Source organism: Colobus angolensis, unplaced genomic scaffold, assembly GCF_000951035.1.
Source record: "Colobus angolensis palliatus isolate OR3802 unplaced genomic scaffold, Cang.pa_1.0 Scaffold437, whole genome shotgun sequence".
NCBI lineage: Eukaryota > Metazoa > Chordata > Mammalia > Primates > Cercopithecidae > Colobus > Colobus angolensis.
The window spans coordinates 754,284-761,035 of NW_012117788.1; the positions used below are offsets into that span (position 1 = coordinate 754,284).

General features: G+C 49.5%; 1 pseudogene across 1 annotated transcript; it reads left to right on the top strand.

Annotated features, from left to right (window-relative positions):
- The first annotated feature begins 3,662 nt into the window (after positions 1 to 3,662).
- LOC105522588 lies at positions 3,663 to 5,400 on the top strand (annotated as a pseudogene). Its single transcript, XR_001003472.1, has 3 exons — positions 3,663 to 4,019; positions 4,574 to 4,778; positions 4,881 to 5,400. The product of XR_001003472.1 is annotated as an uncharacterized LOC105522588 (transcript).
- Positions 5,401 to 6,752: the final 1,352 nt, after the last annotated feature.

Here is a 6,752-nt window from a genome sequence, read left to right on the forward strand (position 1 = left end):
ATGCGAAGTACATTCACCCCTCTCAAGATCCCTCATCTTCCAGTCCAGAATCTCATCTAAATCGGGTTTAGGTGTAGAACAGATTTCTTTGGATGTTCCTCTGATCTGGAAAACTAAAGATACAAGTTATCTGCCTCCTACATATGCAACACACAATGGTGGGTAACGCTTGAGACATTGCTGTTTAGAAAGAGGTAGCAGGGAAGGGATGAAGGAATGGTGATTCTGAAATCCAGCTGGACAAACGCTGGTGTTCCCTAAATAGGTTTTAAGATGTGGGAATATTCCATGTCTCTTGGCTCTGTCTTCTGGGCTTCTGCCTCTGGGTCTTCCTTCTTTTTTCATGAAAGATCCATGTGTTTGCAGCCAAGTAGTTTTATCAGCCTTCTTCTTGACAGTCGAGTTTGGGGGCTCTGACAGTCTTCTTTCATTTGCACTCTGTCGCTTCCAGACCAATCTGCCAGCACTCTGGGTGAAACAGCTTTCTCAAACCCTTTGCCTGTCTTCTGTGGGTTTCAGTGGGGCTCACAGTCGATTTGTCAAGAGCCATACCCAGGAATCTGTTAGAGAGAAGTTCTTCTCTACCTTTCTACCTTCAGCTCCTGCCAAGATGGCCCCTGGGGTAACTCACTGAAGCTTCCCAGAGGCCCTAAGCTTTGGTTGAGAGGTTCTGCATGGTACACCCTTAATCTCTTGCAACAGGCCTCTGTGTGACTCATTGCTACTCCCATCCTTTGATCTTTATGCAGAGTCAACAAAAGACTGTACAGTTACACCCTAGGCCACATGCTCAGAAGCCGTTTGTTAATTTCAGCATCTTTTGCCATGTGGGGAGACTGGCAATTTTCAAAATCATCAAGTCCTGATTCAATTTTAACAGTTTAAAAACCAGTCTCTTTCTCAATGTATCTCTCTTCTCTCACACTGTATTATAAGCACTAAGAAGAAACCAGGCAGCACCCTCAACATTTTACTTGGAAATCTCCTCAACTGCATACCCAATGTATCACTTACATGCGTTTTCCACATAACTGCAGGTGACCATTTTTCTAAGCTTTCTGCTCCTACCTAACAAGGATCCCTCTCCTCCAGCTTCTAGTGCTAAAATCCTCACTGCCTTTGAGCAGTGGCGAGTCCTCCGAGCCCAGATATCCAGCAGCAGTCTGTTCACCATAGAGTCTGTCTGTCATCACCTGGGCCATTCTTAGGGGACCAGGGCTTTCGTCTGAGATGCGGCTTTGAGCTGAGGAGCCACATGACTGACATGGTTAAGGATGCTCTGGCTTCCCTGTTGAGAATAGACTGAAGGGGCAAAAATGGAAGCAGAAGAGCAGTTGGGGCTCCTGTGAAACCCCACAGAAGGCAGGGTCTGGGCTGTGTCACTGGACTGACACTAACACCGTTCGCTCGCTCTTCTGAGAGGTCCCTGGAACTTCCCCAGGGAAGGAGACTCCTTGCCAGCAGGCCTCAGCTCCTCCCTTTCAACTTTACTCAGGACCTGGGCTCTCCTCCTTAAGGTCTCTGGAGCCGAACGCACACTTCCGCCCACTCTCACAGACAGCTCTTCCTTCGACTGCGTTCTGTCTGTCCACAAAATATCACCAAAGAGTCTTCTGTGAGTGCAGCATGGTGTGAACACTGGGAGTACCAGGAGAAATAAGACAGCTGTGTGCTGGAGAAGCTTGCGCCCAGTGGTGGTGAACTGCCGGAGGTAAGACCTCTATGCCAGCATGGAAACAAAGATGGCAGGGGCCCAGGGGAGTTCAGGGGTGCAGATCTGGGGGCATCCGAGGGGCTCCTAAGCCTCAGTATATAAATGACATGTCACGGCCTGCTCCAGGAAACACTTTCTTAAGCGTTGGAGTTTTCTCTGTGCACCCTATCCCCACCCTACCAAGCCACCCTTGGCCCTGCCTTCAGGAGCCTCTGCTTGGCCTCAGTAATTCCTCTCTTCTCCTTGAAGCCAGAGTGAGGTCCCTCTGGGCAGCCTTTGTGTCTAGAGAGAGCCGTCCAATAGAAACATAAGGTGAGCAACATGCATAATTTTAAAATTTCTAGTAGCTACATTAAACATTTTTAAGTGAAATTAACTTTAATAAGACATTTACTTAACCCAGTATATCCAAAAGATTATCATTTCAACATGCAATCCTATTTTAAAAACGACTAATGAGGTACCTGAAAAAAAAATCCCTTTTCATACTAAGTCCTAGAAGGTCTTTATTTTATACTTATAGGACATCTGAGTTTGGATGTTACCTTTTTATTGGAAGTTGGGATCTATATTTAGATTTCACTGAATTTACACTGAAAAGGTAGGGTCACATATCCAAGTTGTCTCACACATAATTCAATGTTTTCTGGTAACTGGATGGAATATCAGTTTTTATATTTATCTTTGCATTAGTTAAAAAACAAATTAATGGTTCAGGTCATCAGCTGCACATAGGCAGCTTTCTCCATTGTCCAAATAGTTGCCTGAATTCACCCAGACCCTGCTGTCCTCCGCTTTTTCTTTTCTTTTCTTTTCTTTTTTGAGATGGAGTCTTGCTCTGTCGCCCGGGCTGGAGTGCAGTGGCCAGATCTCAGCTCACTGCAAGCTCCGCCTCCCGGGTTCACGCCATTCTCCTGCCTCAGCCTCCCGAGTAGCTGGGACTACAGGCGCCCACCACCTCGCCCAGCTAGTTTTTTGTATTTTTTAGTAGAGACGGGGTTTCACCGTGTTAGCCAGGATGGTCTCGATCTCCTGACCTCGTGATCTGCCCGTCTGGGCCTCCCAAAGTGCTGGGATTACAGGCTTGAGCCACCGCGCCTGTCCTCTGCTTTTTCATGCAGACATTCAAATAACTGCCTCCCTTCCTCCCGGCACCCCCACCCCATCACCAGCAGCTTCCGAACCGGTTTCCCTCCTGTCCTCATCTCAGCCTCCCACGACTCACACACACAGCTGTTGCCCTGGCCCACTTTTCACCTGGTCCTCATAATCCATGCATAAACATTAACATAACAAAGAGTCAATCTGCATACTGATTACTTCTGCTCTGGTCAAGTTCTTGTTTTCAGGATCAGGAGGCTTTCTCCCCACCCAAAACTGGGCCTGAGGAAGTCATGTCTTGTCTTCCTGTCACCCCTCCTGTGGTTGCTTGTCTTATGAGACAAGGCATGTCTCAGGACAGGGAGGATGCCAGCACTTGGGTGGTAGAGGTTTGGGGAATGCCCGTTGGGGTGTGTGTTGGGGGAGGAAGACTTTTCACATATGGCTCATTGTGTCAGGATGATTTCGTTGTTAAATAAGCACCTAAGGGATGATTTCACATTTCATACTTCTAAGTTTTTATAATTTAAATTCCTTCCCCCAGGCGGGTTTTTTTTTTTTTTTTTCCTCAAGCTTGAGCTCTCTGGCTAGAATTGGTTTGATTTGCATAATCCTGCCCCTGAGATTTAGCCCCACCCCTGAGGGCTCCCTCGGAGCCACCCACAGCCAGGACACCTCTGCTGGCCTCCTCTTCCCCAGCCTTCCCACGTGTGGCAGGCCCCTGGCTCTGGCCTCCCCCTATCTGGAAATGAGCCAGCTGCGCCGCTGCTGACAGTGGCTGGGATAATCCTCCCTGAGCTGTTCCAAAGATGAGTTCTGCTGCCCTGTGCCCAGCTCCCACACAAGTGGGGTTTCGGGGCTGTGGACCCTGTGCCAGGAAAGGAAGGGCGCAGCTCCTGTAAAGCCGAACAGCCGGGGCAGGGGGCACCAGTTTTCAGGCTCCCTTTCTCACCCTACGGAGGGCAGGCCCCTGAGCTCCATTCTCCCCCAAGGCTGCAGACGGGGCAGGAATTGGGGGTGGCAGGAGAGCCGTAAGGTGTCTCCAGGTGGGTCATTCTGGGCTCAGAGATGGGTGCCGAAGCTCCCATGCCCTCCCTGTGGAAATGGAGTCCTCTCTCACCTGGGAGAGCCAGCAGCTGCCTTGAGAAGGATGCATTTATGGCTTCATGAAGTCTTTCCTGACCCCTGATGCTGCTGACTATAGGTAAGCCTGAGCAAATCTGGGGGAGCCTCATTTTGGCATGAGAAAGAGATGGCTTCTTCTAAGCCCACTGGCCATGATCCCAGGATTATAACACATTCTGGCTCAAGTCCAGGACTTTGCAGAACACAGGAGATCCTCCACGAGAGGTAGTATAATATAGAGGATACGTGTGCTTATTAAGAGGCTGCAGCCAGGCGCGGTGGCTCACACCTGTAATCCCAGCACTTTGGGAGGCCGAGACGGGCGGATCACGAGGTCAGGAGATCGAGACAATCCTGGCTAACACGGTGAAACCCCGTCTCTACTAAAAATACAAAAAAGTTAGCCGGGCGAGGTGGCGGGCGCCTGTAGTCCCAGCTACTCGGGAGGCTGAGGCAGGAGAATGGTGTAAACCCGGGAAGCGGAGCTTGTAGTGAGCCGAGATCCAGCCACTGCACTCCAGCCTGGGCAACGGAGCGAGACTCCATCTCAAAAAAAAAAAAAAAAGAGGCTGCCTGTCTGACCTTGGACAAGTTCTTTTTATTTATTTATTTATTATTATCTTTGTTTTATAGAGACAAAGTCTCACTATGTTGCTCAGGCTGGTCTCGAACTCCTGACCTCAAGTGATCCTCCCACCTTAGCCTCCCAAAGTGGTGGGATTATAGGCATGAGCCACTGCACCTGGCCGACCTTGGGCAAGTTCTTAAACCCCTCAAAGCCTCATTTTTCTCCAGTCGTAAAAGGGAATGATGGTAATATTTTCCCCGCCAAATTATTGTAAATATTACACATTGTATATGTATCTTGCACACGATTAAGCTCTAAACACTTGTTAGGAAGCAGGAGTGGCATTTGAAACAAACAGCTCTTTTCCCACAGGTCGGATGCCCTCACAGAATTTAGATTATATAGGTAAAGCACCAAGCGCCTAGCCTGGCACAGAGGAGGAGGGCTAAACATGACATCTAGCATGTGGTCAGTGGAATCCAGTATTCCTACCCTGCTCTCTAGTCTCCTCTCCACCCCTCTCCCTTTCAGGGGCACCAAACTGCTTGTGGTCTTGCCTATTCCCACTCCCTGCCCAACTGAACATTTTCTCGCCTCCTGATCATCAGCAGCAGAAACTGGCTACTCTGCCTCCTGGGTAGACAGCCAGACTGTATTTCCCAGCTGCCCCTGCAGTGAGATGTGGCCATCAGAGCCAGCATCGGCCAATGGACTCTGCACAGGAGTGATGCACGCTGCCTCCAGGCTTGTCCCTGAAACCTCCCACGTGTCCTCCGCCTGCTCTTCCCACTTCCAAGGAGCAGGACAATCATGGAAGACCCAGATTAGCAATGACAGAGCCATAGATGGGAGGAACCTGGGTCCTTGACCTAAAGTATCACGGATTTGGACGTTTTCCTTTTTTTTTTTTTTTGAGACAGAGTCTCGCTCTGTCGCCCGGGCTGGAGTGCAGTGGCCAGATCTCAGCTCACTGCAAGCTCCGCCTCCCGGGTTTACGCCATTCTCCTGCCTCAGCCTCCCAAATAGCTGGAACTACAGGCGCCCGCCACCTCGCCCGGCTAGTTTTTTGTATTTTTCAGTAGAGACGGGGTTTCACCGTGTTAGCCAGGATTGTCTCGATCTCCTGACCTCGTAATCCGCCCGTCTGGGCCTCCCAAAGTGCTGGGATTACAGGCTTGAGCCACCGCGCCTGGCCTGGACGTTTTCTTAGTGAGAAATAAACTTACATTGTGTTTAAGCCTTTATTTGTTTATAGTTGGTTACAGCAACTGCCTTCTTTTAATTAAAACACTCATGCTGCTTCATGTTGCTGGAATGCTTGTAACCCTGCCCTGCTTCACCAGGGTATCCCCTACTTGGCCTTTAAGTTTATCTGTGCTGTCACACTATCCAGAAGGCCTTCTCCCAGCACCACAACCCCTCCACCAAGGGTTAGGTGTCTCCTGCAGATGCTGCACAGCTGGCTGCCCTTTGCCTATCCTCCCCTTCTTTGTCACAGAATCCTAAGACTCCTGTGCAGTTAGAAGCAGTCGTGTGGTCTAGTGCTGGCCAATAAGACGTAAGAGCAAGTTGCTGGGTGGAGATTCTTAGGAAAGCTTTTTAAAAAGAAAGAGATTGGACTCCTTTCTGCCTTTTACCATTTTTGTGTATGCTTGCCTTCTTCCCACCTGGGACTCTGACGCAGCACCTGTGAATGGCCACACATATTAGAACTCTTAGGCTGAAACCCACGTTCTGAGGCAGAGTAGAAGGAAGTCCTGGGTTCCTGAAGGCACCATGGAGCCACCACATCAGCCCCATGCTGCCGACCTCCTTTCTCCTGTTGCATGGAGAATATGAACCCTGGTGCTTGAGCTTGCGGTCGGGTTTCTCTTGGCCACAGTTAAGAAAGTAATCTTAACTGGATGAGCTCCTCTGTGAGTGCTCCTAGGCACCTGGCTCCCCTCCATGGTGCCTATCAAAACACGCATCTCACTCGCATCATATGATTATGTGTCTCCTTCCCTGGCTGGCTTGAAGGCACAGGGCAAACAATCAATAATTGTGCTGAGAGAATGGTGACAGGTACACTGCTGTGTTTTCCTCATCCTGGATCTGAGGAAAGGAAAAGGTTTCCCAGAAGGACACAGAAAAGGCCGGTAGCATCTCCTCCCCATTTCCTCTATAGGTGAAGCATCAGCTCTGTGATCTCTGAGGTCTTTCAAGCTGTCACTTTTATTGATTCCACCTCATATGCAGTAAATT